General features: G+C 44.4%; 1 protein-coding gene across 3 annotated transcripts in view; it reads right to left on the bottom strand.

The window, feature by feature from the left end:
* Positions 1 to 19,920, bottom strand: part of LOC148033045 (RING/FYVE/PHD zinc finger superfamily protein) — a 98,050-nt gene extending 78,130 nt beyond the window's left edge. The window contains exons 1-2 of one of the 3 annotated variants that reach the window (XM_087683775.1): positions 19,800 to 19,912; positions 19,632 to 19,718 (exon numbers count right to left, since the gene is read on the bottom strand). The gene's annotated coding sequence lies outside the window, so the exon portion shown is untranslated. Of the gene's footprint in view, positions 1 to 19,631 lie in introns of all 3 variants that reach the window. The other 2 variants (XM_087683774.1, XM_087683776.1) reach the window with 2 other exon arrangements.
* Between the last annotated feature and the right edge of the window lie 2,730 nt (positions 19,921 to 22,650).

Here is a 22,650-nt window from a genome sequence, read left to right as displayed (position 1 = left end):
ATCAAAGAAAAACAATGCATACTAATCTCTAATTTTGCCTCATGCTCTACACAACTCAGTAGCATCATCATTAGACTAATCACTAACAACATCAAGCACCAATCCCACTGATGTTTGGGCTTCTTTCCCTTAGGATCTTCCTAAGCTTGTTGCCTATTGGGATAGTCCCTTGCAATATGACCCGCATGTTCACAAATGAAACGTTTATTTGCAACCATTAATTCCCTACGTTGAGCCAATGTTTTCGAGTCCTTTCTTTGCTATCTTGGCCTCTTTTCAAGCTGATTTTCAGATTTTCCCCCTTTTCTCAGCCTTAAACAACTTTTTATTCCCCTTCTCCCCACTCTCTAGAAAGCCCGAATCCATCCTACGCAGCAAAGCATCTACTGTAATAGCAGTCTCTATGAGTTGAGACATGTTGAAGATAGTGGATTTAATGTAAAAGTTCCCGATTCCTTTAGACAGCCCACAAACATATTTTTTCACTTGCACATGAACGGGTACGAGGCGATAAGAAGTGATAGGCAACAATGCATCCCAAAAAAAATTTATTATATTGCCCCAAATTCTTACATTCCTTAGCATCCAGCTTATTCCAAGCTCTTATGATGTCCACCTCAAAGGTACTTGTCAACCAATTTGATGCAAACATTTGCTTGAATTATACCCACGTTGATGAACCTCTACCTTGCATCAAAAGAGTGGACCACCACTGCAATGCATTCCCCTTCAAAAAAGTAGCTGCCTTTCGAATCTTCAAAGACTCGGTGAAGTTTCCCCCTAAATAGGCTACATCAAACTGCTGAATAAAAGTCAAATCTTTCAGCCTATCTTATGCACCACTAAAGGACTCAAACTTCACTGCTTTTCCACCCTCATCATAGTCTTTTACTACCCCTTTAGGTATTAAGATGCCATATATTGGCTAACTGCAAAAAGAGTGCATTTGCTAAATTTACATCAAAATCAATACCAATTAGAGCATTTGCATGACCAGCACTCATTCCTTGATCCCCATCAACATTCAGAGGTGTAGATGCATTACCAAACATGCTACTTTGTGCCCCAGGCATCAAACTAATGCTGCCATGCATAGGGTTTTGCATATTTCCAGCTATACCTGAATACATTGGACCTTGCACACCATGTATTGGCTACTACATACCATAGAGATTTGTGCCATACATTCCCACATTCGGTCCCTATCCAACCATAGCATAAAAAATTGTGCTACCACCAAGGTATCATGGCCGCCCCATCATAGCTCGCATGCCCAACTATCCAAAATCCATTGGATTGGCACTTCCATGATGGCCTTGCATTTACATTCCCTGCCTCATAGGTACCAACTGTTTTGCTTCATTAGCATTTGGGAGCCTCAAGTGAAGGATTTGGCATTACATTCAATGCACCTCGCTATCTCGAAGTGTACAAGATGACTTCTTCTTCTTACCCTTGCTGTCCTTCTTCGAAACATCCAAAAAATTTAGCGAAGAGATTTGTTGTTGTCTTCATCTGATTCTTAAACTGGTCATCAAATTCCTCTTCACTCTGCTGGTCATCAATCTCATTATGCCTTGAAGGCCCTACATCTTGCCCAACAACAATATTTTCAGCTTGCTAGCCTTGTCCAAGATTAGGTAGTACATTTCCTTCTTCCCCATGTGAGTGTCATACTAAGAGGGCATCATCACTACTTTATTCCATCTCACTGTATGAAAACACATTGCTATAATTTCTCAACTAAGAGCAAAAATCTACACTAGCACAAAGCTTTGGCTTGCAATTCGGTACCTCGGGCCCACCAAGTCAAGGGATTAGATGATATCCCGACAATGGAACCATAAAACCAACCTTCCTTCTTGAAGAGGGTGGTAAAACCTGACCAAGCACTTAATTATAGCAATTAATAAATGACCATAAACGGAAAAGCACATATTATCTTATCAATCTTGGACAATAGACACCCAGTTGGCCCCAAATTTGGCACCCTTTCGATATTTCTTTAACTTTAATTGTGGATGGATTGAGTGCAAGTTGAGATTCCATAATCTCTTTTGCTGATCCAAAAGCCCCTTGCTGTACAAACAATCAACAAGCAATTTTGGCCAATTACCCATTGATTTTCACCCAAGACTTGCACAAATGGAACCACCAACTGACCAAATGTTGCCCCAATTCACAATAGATGGCCTGGCATCAGAAATCCCTGTCAATTCCATGAATTTCATGGTGCTGATTTCAGTGTACGATACCTTCTCCTATTAAATTTCACATTTTGTGACATAAGACAACCAAGGATACATGGGATAAGCTTGCATCATTGTATCAAGTGCGAAATGAAGCACGCATTGCTTAGCTACACAAGCAACTAGAAGACATTTGCATGGAAGGAGGTAATATGGATGCTTATCTTACCAGCATCAAAGATCTTATTGAGCAATTATTAAATATTGATGAAATGTTTCTATCACTCTTAATGGCCTAGCGGAATCATATCAAGGCTTTGCTACTACTTTGTGGTTGGTAATTGTGGGCAACCAAGTTACCTATAGTTTCGACCAACTTGTCTCTCTCTTATTGTAGGAAGAATAAACCAATCTCAACTGCAATACTACAATGGCAACCGAACAAGCCTTTTCCACTCATCATCGTGGAAAGAGCAAACCTAAAGTAAAAAACAAGCCTAATAGTCAAAAATCAGCAAACTTTCATGTTGATCATCCTTCTACTTCCACTCCTTCTCCATTAAAGACATCTTGTCATGCTCGTCCATCTTCTTCCAACCCTTCAAAGGATACAGTCAACAAACCCAAGAGGTGTAATTATTGCCGAAAGATAGAAAATGACATCGTTGAATGTTGTCAGCGCATTACATCAGAGAAGAAGTCCAGTCTTACACTCACACATGAGACTACAAACCATACTCAATTTAAGGATTATACTTTTTTCATTCAATGTCAATATAATCCTTCTATTTATAATACTTACTTTTCTATCACTCATGGGCTAAAGGAGGTCATTTCTTGGGTAGAGATGCTCAAGAAAACCCAAAAACAGGTAGAAAAAGTAGAGCAATGAGTTCACGTAGCCAAGAAAGGGAAACAACTAGTGGATGCATCTACAACAACTATCATCAATGACACACTAGAGGAAGAACAAAAATATAAAGTGAGAGCACTTCATGTTTGGGTGGCAAGGCTGAAAATGCATGAGAAAGTGGAAGTGCCCTCTCATCCTCCACTTCCACCGTGGAGGCTAGTAGAGACTTCCTAGCCCAATGCCAAGCATTGAAAGGTAATAGTGTGTTTCTAAGTGCCAGCTACAACCATAGACAAAGGAGCACTACATTTGCCACTACCCAACATACTATGAGATTCAAGGCCATTGCAGATACAAGAAATGATTGCTCAAGCTAAAGCTAGGCCTCTATACTCCCATGAGATTGTATCAACTAGAGTTCTCTTTATGAACCAGAGTTCTCTTATTTACTTTTAGCTTTAAGCTTTCTTCTACTATTCATTTACACTTGTATTTATTGTTCTTTTCAGACAATTGTATCATCATAAAAATGATTGTAACTCATGGTCTCATAGGTTATTTTAACCTCCTATAGACATTAATATGTCATTTCATTTCTCTCCTCCCTCCTTTCCTCTCCCCCTCTCTTTTTTTTCTTTTTCGTAATCAGTAAGTGCATTGATTACATGAGAAATACAAGAGTCACAGCAAAGAGGAAGAAGAAATTGTGAAAGAGGGCACCAGAAGAGAAACACGAACACGGAGAGAAGAAAAGAGAGAGAAAGAAAGGAAGCAAAAGATTAAGGAAGAATACTACATTGACTAAAGAAGAATGTTGATACAATGATGATGAACTGATCAGTCCCTACATGTAGCCCAAAGCATCAGTGAGGGCACCACATCAAGCCAATGACGATAGCAACAAGAAGCACGAAGAGTCGGAGTGTCAGAGTGTACACTTGCAAAGGGAAGACTTAAGACTAAAGATCATGTGTGTCTGCCAAGTGGGGGGGCTGACTATAAATAACCACAAATGCCCAAATCTAGCCTACCAACATTAAATGTTGGTCACTGAAGAAAAATAACAAAAAATTTGGGATGACCCCAAAAAATCCCAAATGGCAATGATAATGTCCGGCATGTATAAGTAAACTATGAAAAGCAATAACTGGCCTAGGAATGCACACGAGAAGCCAACAAATAAAGAAAATGCACCTAAACTACTAGAGCTCCTATGTCTCCATCAAACTCTAACCGGAGCTCACAACCAGGCGATGACAAACTAACATAACTAACATAGGTAGGCTAACACCCCCTCTCAAATCCTAGGAGTATTTGAAGACCCTACAACCTCATGTAATGAAGCATAGAAGCCTATGGCAAAGGCTTCGTGAAGAGATCAGCTGCGTTATCCTCCATGGGACAATAGGCCACCACTAACTCAAAATCCACGATCCGCTCTCGAATATAGTGATACTGAACCTTGATGTGCTTCGTGTGAGCATGAAACATGGCGTTCTTCCCCAAGTGTAGAGCACTTTGGTTGTCAACACGCAAATGCTCTTGAGTGGGAGTCTTCATAAAAGAAGACAACAATGCCACAACAAAAGAAACATCTCACAGAGTGTGAATAAGCCAGATGAGGGAGCCAACAAGACACCTACAATGGATGGCATTTGTAAGGGGAGCTCCGGCTACCAAAAGCTTGGACACTCTGGGTCCATGGGGCAAGAAATAGACTGACAATCAGCAATACCAAACTCCGAGAGAAGGTCCAAAATGTACATGTGCTACAAAATAAAAATGCCATGTGCCATCTAATAGATCTCCAAGCCAAGGAAGAAATGTAGGATCTCAAGATCTGTCATGTCAAACTCCTATCGCCTCCTGAGTAGAGCTCCCTGTAATGATAAGATCATCTACATACAAGATGAGCAAAACGCACTTGCCACCCTCAACCTAGAAGTATAGGTTGGAATCATGAGTTGCGCAATGGAAGCCAATTGGTAGAAAACATCAATCGATCCTTTGGTATCAAGCACAAGGAGCCTGCTTCAAGCCATAGAGGGCCTTCCACAATTTGTAGACATGGTCCTCCTTCCCCTGCACAAGAAAACCTGGAACCTTTGAAACATAAATCTCCTCCTAAAGGACACCATTAAAGGCGGCAAACTTTACGTCCATTTGATAAACAAGCCAACGATGGTGGGCTGCAAGAACCAAAACAAGCCGAATAGTAGACATCCGAGCTGTAGGTGCAAAAGTCTCAAAATAGTCCAAACCTACCCACTGAGCACAACCCTTGACTACAAGCCTAGCTTTGTGCTTGTCCAAGGAGCCATATGCAAGGTACTTGGTTTTATAGACCCACTTCACACCTATCACCTTCCGCTTCGGGAAACATGGGACCAATTTCCAAATCTAATTACAATTGATAGAATCGAGCTCCTCCTATCTGTTGGGTTTGTAAGCGGGCTGATTTACGTAGACCTATAGAAGAAGCAAGAAAGTAAGAAACACTTGAATCCTGCATGAGTTGTCAGTACAAACGAGGAATCCGAATAGACTCATCCTGCGAGAGACACTAAGGAGCCTCTGAAACTTATAATATACCTATCTGGGGGGTAGGAACCTCCCCTCACCAAGGGAAGGTAAATCCTTCTCATCTGAAGAAGACTTCCCCTTTGATGGCTGATCAGCCCTAGAAGACTCCAAAGAGGAGGTTGAAGGGGTGGAAGTATGCGACAAAGAAGAAGTAGTAGTCATATCTGTCAAAGATGGTAGGGAAGCCACAGTAGAGGGTGGAGAAGGAGGGGAAGGAGCCGAAGATAAAGATGGGGTGCTAAGAGGCAACCTAGAAGGAAGTAGAGAAATAGAGGGTAGCAGTGGGTCACTTGATGACGAAGAATCACTTGCAATAGAACCATCAATAGGATCCTCCAAGGCCAAAGCCTCGTCGAAGATCACATCCCTACTCACCTAAAGCTTCCATGTCTTCGAGGTCGTAAAGTCAATAGCCCTTTGTGGTAGTGTTGTAGCCCATGAAGAGGAGCTTCTTGGACTTCGAGTCAAGCTTTGCCTTTCTCTTCTTCTTGTCCACATGGGCAAATGCATCACATCCAAAGATGCGAAAGTAAGACACGAAGGGCTTTCAACCAAAGAAAGCCTCGCAGAGAGTCATGTCCTATAATGCAAAAGTCGGGGGACAGTTGCGGATGTGAGCCACAGTAGCCACCACCTCACCCCAAATGGAATGAGGGAGACCCCGATGCTCCAACATCAATCGAGGCATTTCTAGCATGGTCCAATTCGCATGCTCCACTACACCATTCTCTAAAAGTGGGTTCAAATGGGTATACTCCACCTAACTGCCGTGATCCCTACAAAACTGAGAAAAGATATTAGAAGTAAACTCTCCACCATGATCCGCTTGTACGCCATGAACTTTGAAGGTAGTCTGTGTGTCTCCACAGATACCTTTCACTCGTAGAAACAGAAGTACACCTCACTTTTATACCCCAAAAAATAAGGCCACATATAACGACTAAAGTCATGTATAATCAATATCAAATACTTGGCCTTCCCAAGGAAGGACATGTCCATAGGTCCACAAAGGTCGGTATAAACCAACTCACACAGGATAGAAGCCCCTCCTAGTGGCAACCTGGGGATGAGGCTACCTACGTTGCTTGCCCCTCAAACAACTAGGGCACAAAGTGTGAATAGGAGGGAAATCGGGAAGTCCCTCCACCGTCTTCTTTCAAGAAGCCCCTTGTTTAGCGTCAAAATTGAGATGACCATAACAAGCATGCCAAAGCAACCCAAGGTCGTGGAAAGACCTCATAGTTAAAGCTATGAGCATATAAAGCCCACCCTCCTAGGATCCTATCCAAGAACAACACCTGCAGAAGTATCCTCCATACTGTCATTGCATCTTGTGTAAATACCACGCAGATACCAAGCCATGTAAGACCATGAACAGACAATAGGTTAAAACCTAAATCCGCTACATAGAGAACTTTGGTTGAAGAAGACTGTCTACCAAGCAATAAAGGAATATTCCCCACTCCTTAAACGGGAATGGTAGAGTTGTCACCAATGGTGGCTATGCCCCCTCTAGCACTCTGATCCTAAAGCCAATCCTATCTGTAGGTCATGTGAGAAAAGGTCCCAATGCCAACAAGCCAAGGCTTCTCTTGAGCGGAAGAAGCAAGAGATGTATCCTCCTCGACAAAAGCATGCACAAAGACAGACTCTCTCATCGCCAAGGCAACCTTTGTATCCTTCGAATCCTTCTCCTTTGGCTTCAAATGGGGGTACTTTTGCCAACACTTTCTCTTCGGGATGAGTGTCTAATATGGACACTTTGGGCTTCTTCTCATCCTTCTTTTCCTCCTGCTTCTTGTCCTTAGTCTGCACCTTCTTCCATCCACTTGTATCAGCAATAAATGCCTTGGTGGAGCCAGAGCCACTGGCCCCAAACTCTTGGAGTCTGTTGGGCTTCACTCATGCTTACACTCATAGAAGAGTGTCGATGATCTGCAATAGAACAGTGGGACACTTTTTACTCTCCGTACGAGAAGTTTCTTCCCCTAGTCACATTATTCTCTATTTCGTATATTTATGTTACACAATTCAGTCACTTACTATACTTTACACCTTTCGAGTGTGAATGCACCTTAACAACCCTAAGGTCTAAGGGTTGTACTTTGTACTTTCATTTACACGCTTAGGAATATTTTCATGTATCGTGCATGAGTCTTCACTCTCACTCTCTCTATTGTTCGTTGTTTCCACAGCTGAGAGCTCTCTCTCCATTCCTACATTTGGTATATGAGCTACAAGCTCAATACGGTCCACCTCACCACCCCAGGCTCATCAGCTCCTGCACCTCGTCAAGCAACACTAGCAAGTTCGCCACCTACGATTGCCACCAGCAACTCTACCCCGTGCGCCATTTGTTGCCACCTCTAGCCCCCGACTACAAGCTCACCAAGTCCGCCGGCAATCAACACCACCAACGTTGCTACCCTTGGTCTGTTTGTTGCCGTCCCCTGGTCCTCCAATCGCCGTCGTCAACCACCCCTTACACCAACACCACCAGCACCACCATTGCAAGTGCCACCCCCTAGTCTTCTAGCATTGCCTACGCCACCAGTAGCTCGCCTACAGCAGCATCCAGCAATGTCAGCACATGTGTTGTCCCATGCTCCACCTGAGCTCTGCTAGCCTATCGCCGCCACCCCCTCGTCTTCCAACTCCACTACCAACACCACCTACTCTTCCAGCCACTAGCACCTGTCTGCCTGCACTTTGCTTGGTCAACCAACACTGCCACACAACTCCACCATTCTGGTCAATTTGAGCATTCAACTGATTCGACCTTGGCTCACATTTTGAAGGTAACACGTATAGTTTATTATTTTATTCAAAGATCAGAGCTACAACAAGGTTTTTTGCCAGGGAGGTACATTTCTGCCCCAAGAAGTGCTTTTGGGCACACATTGCAGAAATTTCTTGGGATTTTTGTGTTGCTGAGTATTGTTTGTGCATTGAACAACGTGCTATTCACTAAAATTTGTGGGTATTGCAGCACATTGGACAATTGTGGTCAAGTGTGACAAAGTTTTGCTAATTACAGCTTGGCATATGCTGTAATTTTTGGAAATTTACAAATTTCCACGTTGTTCTAACTTTGGTTCTTGCCCTCCTTTTTTTTTGAAAGGGTGACATCTATCATGGCCAATCAAGGACAAAGTGATGTATTCACTTATGTATCCAAAGAGGATAGATTGGATGGCAATAACTATTCTTTGTGGTCCTTCATGATGAAGAATGTGCTCATTGCTAAAAATCTTTGGGAGTACGTTAGTGGTGAAGAAGTCTGTCTTGAAGTTGTGGCTCTTGGAACTCCTCCCCAAGGACGACGTGCTCAAAGGAGAACTGCAGCTCAGCCACTTCCCCAAAGAACACGTGCACAAAAGGCCTAGGACACTCGGGACGCCCAAGCATTGTCACTAATTGCATGGGCAGTTCAACAGCCCATAATCCCACATATACGATCTGCTACTTCACCAATAGCATGGCTCACACTTGAGAAGATGTTTGCAGGAAAAAATTAGACACTTTTCTTTCTTGAAAAAGGAGCTTGAGAATGTGAAGATGGATGAAGGTGATGCCATGCAGGATCATCTTAACAAAATTCAAGACTTGCGTGAGCAGTTGATGAACGTAGATGAGTATTATTCTAATGCACAAATGATCTCTACTACTTTGAATTCCTTGCCACCCTCTTATTTGGCCTTTCACACGGCCTTAAATCTCACCATGAGAATTTCTTCACAACCACTGACCTTTCTTCAATTGGTTAGTTTGCTCCTAGAAAAAAAGCAAACAAGGAAGAACAGTGAGGTGGATGTTGTAGCCTTTGAACAGGCTTTTATGGCGAGACAGAAGAGCAAGGGCAATCAATTTAGGAATGCTCAACAGAGTTCTAGAAGTTCAGGTACTTCACATAGCAACAAGAAACAAGGGACACGCAAGCCAAGAAGAGCAAGTGCCATTATTATAAAAAGCCAAGTCACTACATCACAAAGTGAAAGAAATGCATTGCCAAGGAGAAAAAAATTTGAGTCAGGGATGTCTATTTCTGATACACCTTCTACTATTACAGAGTCCGCGTCTTTTGTTGTTGACCGTGACTACTGTTTTTACACTTGCAATTATAATTCTTCTTGGGCAAATAGAGTATTCACCTCTACAGAGAATGCTAGCACTTAATTTTTTGACAATGATGCTTCTAAGCACATAACATCCCACAGGGATCTATCTACCTTTGTTATTGCAGCTCCTATTGGCAAATCTGTGCAATGTGCCAGCAATGCATCTTACCCTGTTAGAGGTGTTGGGGAGATTGTCTTAAAAGCCATTGATGACTCTACTCTCCGTTTGTAGGATGCATTATATGTGCCAAGGATAAAGAAGAATTTGTTGTCCATCTCTTCTTTGGCAAAGTATGGTTTGCAGGACACATTTGATGATGACAAATGCAGGGTCAAGGATAAGGAATTCTTGACTTTGGTATTAACTAGCACATTATGTCATGGACTCCATGAGTTAGATGCTTATTCAATTGACTAGTCAATCTATTTAGCATCTACTATTACTCCTGCTATGTCATAGGTAGAGTTATGGCATGCTCACATGGAGCATGTTAACTATGGTAGTTTGATGCTTATGCAACGTACTCGGACATTAGATGATTTACCCCTCTTGGAGAGACCTCCTAAGCATATTTGTGAGGGATGCATTTTGGAAAAAATGCAGTGGTTCTCTTTTCCTCATGATGTTGCTTTTAAGGCAACAACCAAGTTACAGATTGGGCATTCGAATATATGTGGACCTATGCAAACAAAGTCATTGGGTGGATACTATTATTTCGTCACCTTCATTGATAACTTTAGTCGCTTTTATTGGGTCTATTCATTGGTGAAAAAGTCAAAGGTGTATGATGCATTTTTAGCTTTTATTGCACTTGTGGAAAATCAATCTAGTTGTTGGGTTAAGACTCTCCGTTCACACTAAGGGGGGAAATACATGTCTTCTTTGCTGAATTATTTTTTTAAGTAGAAAGGTATTGCCCATCAGTATACTATACTACACAATAGAATGGGGTTGCAGAAAGGAAGAATCGGTCACTCATGGAGATGGCCAGATGTATGCTGAAAGCTAAGAATTTACCACATGGTTTTTGGATGAAAGCAGTTATGCATGCTTGTCACGTTTTGAACATGAGTAAGAAGCTGGACAACAAGGCTGTCAAGTGCATTTTTGTAGGGTACAATAGTGAATGCAAAGGGTACAAATTGTATGATCCTATTTCCAAGAAAGTATTTGTCAGTAGGGATGTGATTTTTGATGAAAAATCAGAATTATCTCTTGCTGGTTTTGACACATATTAGGCTGCAAATGATGTGTTTGAAGGGCTACTGCCTATTTATTTTGGTGATACGGCTGGAGCCTCACTAAATGAATAAAAGCCAGCTGCTCCATTAAGCAATGCAGGAATTCTGCCTATGGCTGATCTGAATATTCAGCAAGATGTTGAATTTGAGGTTCATCATGAGTATGTACATAATCAAGAGGCTAGACAAATGCCTAGATGGTACTTGCAAACTTCAAAAGATAGTCATTTGTATACTCCTATTGCTAGTCGTACTAGAAGACAAGCACCTCTACATAATCATGCTAATACGTGCAACTAAGGAGAGACGATTTAGCAATATTAATATGAAAACCCAAAGCAAGGCTAAAATATCCAATGCCTGGTGAAGGTTATCCTTATCTGCTTTCAATATCATGAAGATGTCATGTGCCAATGCCTACCTAATAAAATGTTGATTGAAAGAAAGGGATAACCCTGCCAACTTCCCAGTCTTGACCAGATGCAATAACATGGAGAGAACTAGATGGGTCACAAAGGCAAAGAACAATGGGCTCAAAGGGCATCCCTGTCTAACTGACCGTACAAGAGTAGAAGGTTCTACGATACCACCATTTGGCATGACGTGGGAAGAAGTGTCACTGCTAATAGTGTATATGAATGCGACACTGGCCCAAAACCCATGGCTTGCATAAGTTCCATAAGGAAAGACCATTCCAAGTAATCAAAAGCCTTCTCCAAATCCAACTAGAGAAGAACAAACTCATGATTAGAATGTTGCACATAATCTTGTTAGAGATCATAGCCTGTTTGGAGGGCAGGCAGCTGCACAGTCGGACCAGCAGGGCAGCTGCACAGTCGGACTGCCACGTGGCAGTCCGACTGCCTGCAGCCCAGACGGCTGCATTTAATGCAGCCGACCTATTTTCTGGCGCCCTATTTTCAGGCAGTTGTCGGCTATAAATACCCGACATTCTCAGCAGTCTGACACACTCTTCTCTGACGCAGATTACAGACCGGTGACGCGCAGTCTCTGTCTCTGTTCACAGATTTCAGACAGCAGACAGTGCAGACTGCAGCAGACTTCGAGGTGGACAGCAGGTTGCATCGTCGAGGTGGAGACACGCAGTCCAGCGCACTGCATCATTGTATATCTTTGTATTCAGCATTCTTTATACAGCAGATCTTCATCGTCCACTGTCTCTTTCTCTCCCTTCTCTCTTTGCGTTCTCTCTCTCTCAGTCCTACGCTTCCGCACCGCTGCACTCTGACATGGTATCAGAGCAATGTTTGAGGGCTGATTGAGCGCAGAATCAACCTGAAGAGGAGTTTCCATCGCGACACAAATTTGTGTTTTTTGCGTTTAAGGGCAGACAGGAGGGCTGCGCCTTGGAACAAGGCTGAAACGAGTGTGGGCGCACAGGAAAGGAGTACAGGTGGTGGATTTGCTGCTGTTTACTGCTGTTTGACGCGGAGGAAGTTTTGAGTTTTCAGCCTACAAGTGCAGGTTTTGCTTTTTCATCGCCTCCGGCGGGTGAAGAAGCTTCAGGACGCGGAAGAGCCTTAGCAGGCTGAGTTTTCCCAGTCAGAGGGGGCTGCTTTTGCGTTTGAGAAGGCATTGTAGTTGAAGATGTCTACAGAGATGGACTTGGAGTTCCAGGCGATTATGGACCGGAAGGTGCCTGTTTTACCGGCTCTTCCTACAGATCAGAAGCTCGACGGCGACAACTACCGCATTTGGCGCGTCATGATGTTGGCCATCCTTGAGTCCTATGATTTGGCGGAGTTGGTACAGGAGGAGATTGACCGGCCCTTGGTAAGAGATGAGTCCAAACTCTCTTCCGATGCTCGTGCGGAGTTGACCAGGGCCCAGTCTCATTGGGACAAACTGAATACCAGGATTCGATCCTTTCTCTTCCTATCATGCATTACAGCCGTGATCGCTCACATCGAGCACTTGACGGTGGCTCGTGAGATATGGCTGGAGCTTGATCAAATGTACAATCCGATGACGCTGATGAAGAGGGTTTCTTTGGAGGTTCAGATGCGGACCTTGTCCGTAAATAAGTCTTCTTCGCTACGGGAGCACATTAACAAGCTAAGGCAGCTACAGATGCAGGTTCAGAATGCGGGGAAGCCGATTTCCTCCGAAGACATGGCGATCACACTATTGTCCCAGTTGCCGCCACGATTCGGTACATTTTACTCTGCCCTTATTGCTTCGGGGCGAGAGTCTACTCTTCGGTGGGAAGAGTTGGTTCCTATGGTCTTGGACCAAGAGGAACAGTTAAAGGGACAGAATGCTTCCAAGTCGGAGGCGCTGACAGGTCAAGCCTCTCAAAAGAAGGGGAAGGACCAAAAGAAGAAGAAGGGGATAACAAGTCCAAGAAGAACAAGGAGAAGGACAAGGACAAAGACTCCACATGCCATATTTGTGGAAAGACTGGCCATTGGAAGAAGGACTGCCCTGACAAAGAAACGAAGGACACCAAGAAGAAGGACACCAAGGATTCTGGAGCGGTGGCTGCACCCTCATCAGCTGCATTTCTTCATCTAGCTGTCATTGAGGACGCTTCACCGAATGCTTCTGATGCTGCGTTGACGGCTCCCCAGGCTCGAGAGTGGATTGTTGATAGTGGTGCCTCACGGCACGACTCCTTCATCAGATGGTGTTGCCCAGCTGCGACCCTCGCGTGGGCAGATTCTCATTGGAGATAGCTCTTCAGTTTCTATTGCAGGTCGGGGTAAGATGCAGCTTATTCCGGATGGACGAGGTGATACCCATACCTCAGAGGTTTTGCATGTACCAGGATTAAAATACCATCTCCTTTCAATTCATAAGATTTGCTCCCTTGGTCTTTTGGTGGAGTTTGACAGTTCTACGGTGCGAGTCCTTGATCGTGGATCGAGGCAGGTTCTCTCATCTGGATATGAGGAGAACGACATTTACAAACTGAAGTCTTCCACTGCCCTCTCTACTCTTCTTCTTACCTCACAGTCACAGTCTGAGTTATGGCATACTCGGTTTGGTCACCTGAACTATGACTATCTTCGGAGGGCGTCACGTGGACAGCTTGTTCGAGGGTTGCCGGATATAGTGGTGAGCCAGCAGCCATGTGTCTCCTGCATTCGGGGGAAGCAGCATAGAGATGCTATTCCCCACACAGCTTCGCGGCGGTCTACTTCACCAATGGAGCTAGTATCTACGGATCTTTGTGGCCCTATGAGGAATGAGTCTCTGCGTGGGAGCTCGTACTTCATGCTGATCGTGGATGACTATAGCAGGATGACTTGGGCCTACTTTTTGGCACTAAAGTCAGAAGCTTTCTCGCACTTCAAGGATTGGCTTCTCTTTGAGGAGAACCGATCAGGCCGGAAGTTGAAGACCTTGCGATCCGACAAGGGAGGTGAATTTGTGTCTAATGAGGTTGCTCGGTTTTGTGCAGATAGAGGAATTCACCAGGAGTTTGCCAATACCAATACTCCTCAAGAAAATGGTATTCTTGAACGGAAGAACCGCAGTGTGATCGAGATGGCGCGCACCATGATGGAGCACCGACAGACCCCTCAGATTCTGTGGGCCGAGGCTGTGGCTACTACAGTCCACATCCTTAATCGATCCCCTACTTCGGCCGTGGAAGGGATGCCTCCATTTGAGGCTTATTTTGGGACGAAGCCAGATGTTTCTTACTTTCGGGTCTTTGGATGTGATGCCTATGTTCACATTCCCAAGGCTCACCGTGATAAATTTGAAGCAGCTTCCCGAAACCAGGTATTTGTTGGCTACAGCTCCCAGTCCCAAGGCTACCGATTGTATGATCCCGTCAAGCGGGATGTGTACACTAGCTGTGATGTGCGGTTTGTGGAGGTTCCGGCTACTTCAATGGGTGAGAACCATCCCGTTCTTGGAGATCCAGGGAAAAGTTGGGCTCCTTCTACAGTTCCACTGGAGCCCGTGCCTTTTGATTATGATTCTGTTTCTGACACAGAGTCTACAGTTCCACCGGACACCTCTGAGGAGTTACCACCGGTGGATATTCCAGAGTCTTCTGCTGATGGAGAACGACGAGGGGAGGTTCGGCCTCCTCCTCGCTGGGCCCCGTGACACACTCCGTGATTCAGGGATTGAGGGGGTTCCTGAGGAGTGGGGACCGCAGGATGGTCCGCGGCGGTCACGGCGGCACCAGGCACATTCTACGGAGCTGGTTTGCTCCAACTATTGTTTGATGACCCGTGTTATGCAGGATCAAGAGCCCACCTCCGTGAAGGAGGCTTTACAGTCCGCACCATGGAAGAAAGCTATGGAAGCCAAGTTGGAGGCTATTGAGAGGAATGGCACTTGGTCACTCGTGCCACGCCCCCCGAAGAAGAAGGTGATTGGAGTCAAGTGGGTCTTCAAGACCAAATACCTCAGTGATGGTACTTTGGATAAGCACAAGGCTCGACTTGTTGCTAAAGGTTTTGCACAACGCCCAGGCATTGACTGTCATGACACTTTTGCCCCCACAGCTCGTATGGCAACCATTAGAGCTGTTCTTGCTTTGGCTGGCCATAGGAGATGGCCTGTTTATCAATTGGATGTGAAGTCGGCCTTCCTGAATGGTGATTTGAAGGAGGAGATCTATGTTGAGCAGCCTCCTGGCTTTGGTTCTTCAGATGGGAAAGTCTACAGGTTGAAGAAGGCCTTGTATGGCCTCAAGCAGGCCCCGCGTGCATGGAACGAGAAGATTGATTCGTTCCTCCAGTCTCAGTTGGGATATCGACGGTCCAAGGCTGATCCGCAGCTGTATGTACACACTTCCGAGGATGGTTGTGTGTTGTTTGTATTATATGTTGATGATTTGATTGTCATAGGTGATGCTGCACAGCAGGTCCAGGAGACAAAGTCAGCTTTACATCGGACGTTCGAGATGACGGATTTGGGTCTACTCCATTTCTTTTTAGGCCATGAGATTTATCAGTCTCAGAGGGGGATCTTTATCTCCCAACAGAGATATGTACAAGAGCTCTTGGTGTCTTTTGAGATGGAAGATTGTCGGGCCCTCTCTACTCCTATGGATCCGAACTCGAAGGCCACTTCCCATTCAGCTTCTCCTTTGGCGGATGCGTCCCGCTATCGACAGTTGATTGGGTCTTTGATTTGGCTTCTCAACACCAGGGTTGATCTATGTTTTGCTGTTGGGCTCTTGGCAGGGTTCATGAGTGAACCTAAGACGGTGCGTTGGCAGGCTGCTTAGAGGATACTTCGATATCTAAGGGGGACGTCTGATTTGGGGATTCATTACCCCGCAGGGACAGATGGGTCAGATCTTGTACTTGCAGGTTGGAGCAACTCGGATTGGGCCGGTGACGTGGACCACAGGCGGTCTACTACAGGTTACTGCTTTACTTTGGGTGCAGGTGTTATTTCATGGAGTAGCAAGAAGCAGCCCACGGTAGCCCTTTCGTCTACTGAGGCGGAGTATCGGGCCGCGTCTTCCACCACATGCGAGGTTGTGTGGCTTCGGAGATTGTTGGAGGAGCTTGGGTGCCCCCAAACTCGTCCTACATTACTGCGATGTGACAATGAAAGTTGCATTGCCTTGGCACGGAACCCTGTTTTTCATGCCCGGACGAAGCACATTGAGATTCAGTACCACTTCATCCGAGAAAAGCTTCTGGATGAGACTATCACTGTGGAGTATTGCAAGACAGAGGATAATCTTGCGGATTTGTTTACGAAGGCGCTTCCTCAGGCTCTTCTTCGGCGACATTCCAGATCCCTCAGGCTTCTGCCATGTCCAGGCTCTGAGAGGGGGTGTTAGAGATCATAGCCTGTTTGGAGGGCAGGCAGCTGTACAGTCGGACCAGCAGGGCAGCTGCACAGTTGGACTGTGCAGTCGGACTGCCACATGGCAGTCCGACTGCCTGCAGCCCAGCCGACCTATTTTTTAGCGCCCTATTTTCAGGCAGTTGTCGGCTATAAATACCCGACATTCTCAGCAGTCTGACACACTCTTCTCTGACGCAGATTACAGACCGGTGACGCGCAGTCTCTGTCTCTGTTCACAGATTTCAGACAGCAGACAGTGCAGACTGCAGCAGACTTCGAGGTGGACAGCAGGTTGCATCGTCGAGGTGGAGACACGCAGTCCAGCGCACTGCATCATTGTATATCTTTGTATTCAGCATTCTTTATACAGCAGATCTTCATCGTCCACTGTCTCTTTCTCTCCCTTCTCTCTCTGCGCTCTCTCTCTCTCAATCCTACGCTTCCGCACCGCTGCACTCTGACAAATCTATGCCCATCTACACATTCAAAATATTATGCAAGTTATTCCTGCCCTTAATGAATCCATATTGATAAGGATGCACAATGCTACACAAGTGCTTATGGAGGCAATTAGCTACCACATTTGAAAAAATCTTACACATGGTACCCATCAAAGAAATTAGTCTCAATGTTTGAGCATCGAAGAAGAAGGAACTTTGGGTATTAACTTAATTCCTTTCCAAGATGCAAGTAGGAATCCAAAAACCCAAACCTGCTGACACATGGCAACTAAAGGTTTTACCAAGCGAGTTGCATAGGTCTCAAACAATCCATTGGTTAGACCATCCCAACCGGGGTTTTTATCCTAGGCAAGTGCAATAAGATATCCATAACCTCATCCTCACGAATATCAACCTCCAAGGCAGCCGGAATGTCAAGTGCAACCTAATCTCTAACAAAGGCATAAAATACTAAACGGACATGGGTGATATGATCAAAAGGTGCCTATCTCAAATCCAAAAGTTCCTGAAAATACTTCTACACATATTAACAATGGACTGAGGTTCTATGACCATCTAACCATCAGCATTCCGCAATCTCACCATGTTTTATTGTGTGAGGGATGCATGCAAGCCACGAAAGAACTTGTGGTACTGACATGAGTTATCCTGCAGACCTTCAGTCTCATCAGAGCTTTGAGTTTGGCTTGCTGATAAGATATCAGCTGAAAATGCTTGATAAGATCGGCCAATCTCACAGATAATGAAGCCATGAAAGTGTCATCTTAAGACTCAAGTAACAAAGAATGAACCAAAGCTAACATTTCCTCTGCCACATGTATACACTCTCTGCAAAGTGAGGCATAGTGAACACCATATTGCCTGCAACCCTCTGCCCATTGCGAATCAACTGATCAAAGGAGACACTGTGCACACACGGAAAGTCAAACAAAAACTTGTCAAGCAGCTGTCCCATGTAACCATTGAAGACTGCATTACTCATATAGGAGGAATTGAAGCGCAAAGGAAGAATGCCCAAAAATTGTGCAATGGGAGCAATGGGCTGTCCAAGCATATCAAACTGCAAATGAAAGTGATCTGATCGTGCATATTTCTGCAATACTCTCATTTCCAGAATCTTTGGAAAAAAAATATCATCATGCATAATATATATATGATCCAATAGAGACCATGTTATCGAATGTTGGGCAGTATGAAAAGTTAATCCCAAGGCCTATGCAAAATCATCCCATGGATGACCCTCTGGTGCATCCATTACTAAGTGCTCAAAGGTAGACTGCAAAGGGCATTTGTCTTGACAAGAAGTCCACAAACACATGTAAGAAAATTATGAATCCCAAAAATGGAGTAAAATGGTGCATTTTGTGTCTGGCCAAGGTGCATTTTGTGTTTAGCCACACACCTTTCCCATTGAACAATGAAGGACCCTTTGTTTCAATACAAGATTGGATACTTTGACCCCCCAATTGAGGGGTTGTCTTTACCAACCACACTATACCTGGGTCACTTTAATTGATACACCACTACAATCTTGCATGTAAACAGTTCAGGAATAGATCCCTCTTTTAGGGGGACCCTTGACACAAATCTGTAAGGGGGCCTGTTAACAAAAGGAAATCTTGTTATGAGAACTTTACTAGCTGGGCTGCAATGAGTTGGTTTCTCTAACCTTTGAACAAGAACTATGAATTGCCAAGATCAAGGGTCTCATGACAATGTAAGCCTCTTTGCTTTCAAGAATCCTTTTCAATCTAAAGGTCAACCTTCCAGTGATGGGACCTTCTTCCCTCCATAGTCTGCTTAATCTAAAGGTAAAGCTAAAGCCAATCCTCATTGAGATTTAACCTGTCACTATGGTGATAAGCAGGAGAGAGGCCAGCCGCTACAAAAGGTAAAGGTAAGGTCAATTGATTTGACCTGCCACTGTTGTAATAAGAAGAAGAAGGAACAGCAGCAGCCCACCAAGTTTCGAGACAGGAATCTCCAAATCAGGCAGAAGCACTGTTTTTTGTTTCAAAAGAAGAAAAGCTTGTCTTGTTTAAGCAAGAGGAATCTTGAAGGGTTCCTTGCAATATTTGACCAGTACGGTCCTGAAACTCAGGAGGATTCCAGATTTTGGAAATGTTTCAACACACTAAGTTGATGGGACACCCCAAATAAATGTTTTTCTTCAACTTTCTGATCAACCCAAGTCATTCAAGACTGAGCTAGGTTACAAGCATAGGCATCAAGAACAGAGACGAGCAATGCAGGCATGCAGTCTCAAACAGCATTTGTTATGCGTCTCCTCGATTCCGACAATGCAAACGTTAAGTCCACAATGCTATTCAACAGGCTGATGGGGAGATTAACTCAGCATTGGAAAAGAAGACAAAACAGATGCCTTTTCGCGTACCTGGTCAAATTGAAGGCCATTGCGCGGGTGCCTGGAGATCGGAGCGCTTAAAGCAATGCATCTTCTCCGCATTCTTACATTGGATAGCTGCAGAAATCGCAGCTCTGCTGAATGCACTAGATGAACCCAAATGATTAAGGATGACGAGTCAGAGCAAACCCAACCGACCACGCAAGATTGAGTGAAAGTAGCCAAGAGAATTGCTTGATTGCGAGACTGCCACCGTATTTGGAAGAGAAAGAAGACCCCGCCGGCGCGGTCCCCGGGGGGGGGGGGGAGGGGGGGGTGAGAGAGAGGGGTACCTGGGAGAGAGAGAGAGAGAGAGAGAGAGAGCGAGCGAGCGAGCGAGCGAGAGAGAGAGAGATGTTTTGTTCACAGGTAGGCAAGGTGGGTTATTGATATTTAACACATAAGTACACGTGCCTAAGCACCCCTAATTAAAAACATGAGGCTTTGTTGTTGTCAACTTTCTCACGTAGAAAGAGTGGAAATTTTGACTGGCCAAACCTTTTCGGTGTTTCTCGAACATCCGGTAATCTTTCAAAGCAAATAATTGGGGGCTTCCTTTCATGCATTGCATTGTTGCATTTTTTGCTTATAGGACTACTGGGGCTAATATTTTGATGTAAAAATGAACGTAGCTATTGCCTCGTTCCAGCTTCTTATGCACCTATATTTAGTCTTTTACACATTGTATTTCAAAAGTTTCTTTTTGTAATAGGAGTTTCCATTTCATCAAAGGTAAAGATATTTACAACACCATTCAAAGATAAAGGTGTAGCAAGCTTCTAGCCACAAAACTAGGCATTAAGCCATAACACTACGTTTCTTAGAAAACAATTTAAAGACCCAATGGTTAGACTCCAAGGACTAGAGGACACAGATACACTACACACATCTAGTCAATGACATCCATAGGGATAAGTTGAGTATTGCCCTTAAAGAGCACACAATTCCTCCTGCACCATATGAAGTTGAGAACAATAGTTGAGACTGTGACAGTTAGCTTCTAGGTAGCTTGGTCATGGACACCTTGGTCTCATAGAAGAAGACAATTGCAAAAGCCGAAACCTTCCCTTAGATTTGCTCCTTTCAAACACTTCCTAACTCGATATCAAAGCGGTTTGGCAGTAGGGCATCCCCAAAAAACATGTTTTTCATTTTCTTCATGTTTCTTGTAAAAATGACATAAGGGGGATATCAACATCCTCCTACTAAACCTTCCCATGAGGAGGAGTTTTTTCATGACAAGTCTCCACCTAAGATAATTTAGTTTGTAGGAAGGAGTGGCCTTCCAGGTCTTTGTGATTCTACACTGCCATGTTGAAAGTGATGCATGAGGGCTGGTATCTTTCCACTTGTTGGAGAGTGTGAGGGGTATAGCCAAGGAAGGAGTCTCAAAGTCCTCCATTTTCATGCATTTGACCAATTGCTTCCCGTTCGAGCTGGTTAGTGCCTTGGGGGGAGGGGAGCAGGGAGTTACGCACGTCAAAGTGGAAGTAGGCCAATGCTACTAGAGATGAGAGAATAAGTATTGTAATCAAAGAGACTCACAATTAGTCAGCCAAAAGGAACCCTTGATAGCTTCGAAGGGTGGCAAACGGGCTTCCTTTTTGGGCCATATCTACAACCAAAATTTGAGCACTTTCTTGGCTATCACCTTAGCAAGGGTGGGATTGTTTAGCATAGGCATTGTAGGAGGGTTGTAGGTGTGGGTTGATAAACCATGGTGATGAGGTGAGAGAGGAGTCCCCATGCCTACTAAAGGATGTAGATCATTCAACTTGGGGAATAGTTCTCTGCTAGCTCATTACCAAGTCTTGAGCCATGAAGGATTGACATATCTTTATAGGCTTCGGATAGTTGCAAAGGGCATCCTTCCAAGCAAAGTCAGACCAAATTTGGTCATTGTTAATTGAACCTTCGATCCAAGCTTCCAAGTTTACTACCCAAGGCTATTCTAAGCCCATCCTATTAATTGAACCTTTGATCCAAGCTTCGAAGCTCACTACCCAAGGCTATTCTAAGCCCATCTTGTTAATAACATTGAAGGCTAGTCTACTAGCTTTACCGATGAGAGATTCGAGACCTATTCCTCCTTCTTTCTTACCAGTGGTAACGATAACCCAATCGATTTGAGACGTCCCAAGCTTATCTCCTCTTTTCCAAAGGAAGGATCTGAAGGCTTTTTCCACCTCATTCCAAGCTGTGTTCCTAAATGCGAACAAAGAAGCCATATAGATAGCCATAGAAGTCATTAAATTTTTAATTGCATTTAATTTACCAACAAATGAAAGGGGGACATTATACCATTTGGCTATCTTGGCTTGTATATTTTCTAGGTACCAATTAAACATGTGCCTTGCCATGAGGGAAATGCTAATGGAGGCCCCTAGATATATTATAATCTCCCTAGGATTGACCACTTTGAAGCCATGTGAGTGAAAGGTGAGAAGGATCGAAGCTTGCACGCGAGCTATGGCGGGAGAGCAAGAGCAAGAAAGAGAGAGATAAGAAATGGGAACTCCAACAGTCACAATGTGTGACCGGGCCTTCCTTTATTCAAACTGTCACTAAAAGAATAAAGAATAAAGTGACGTGACGGGCGCCCGCCACCTGCAGTGTGCAGTGGCGGGTACTGTCAGTGTAGTAATACACGGGGCGGCACGGCGGAGGCGCCTTTACCCCCAACAACCTCCCACTTAAAGGCGAATCTGCCCTAGTGAGAGAGAAAAGAAAAAGAAAAGACAGTACAAATGTACATAGGTGAGGAAAGGTGACATCTCATCCAACGCCCATCAACCTCCTGAGGAAGGCAAAGCGCTCAGTAGTGAGGCTCTTCGTGAGCAAATCTGCAGGATTCTCGTCAGTGGAGATCTTGACAAGGTCAACAGACCTATCCTCCACGACACCACGTATGAAGTGATACCTCACCTCAATGTGTTTCGTCTTCGCATGGAAGACCGGATTCTTAGCCAACTGAATGGCACTCATAGAATCCGAATGCAGTGTAGGTGTA

Source organism: Lygodium microphyllum, chromosome 8, assembly GCF_053477565.2.
Source record: "Lygodium microphyllum isolate KBCC chromosome 8, Lygodium_microphyllum_v1.1.10, whole genome shotgun sequence".
Lineage (NCBI taxonomy): Eukaryota > Viridiplantae > Streptophyta > Polypodiopsida > Schizaeales > Lygodiaceae > Lygodium > Lygodium microphyllum.
This window is presented reverse-complemented; position numbering and strand designations above follow the sequence as displayed.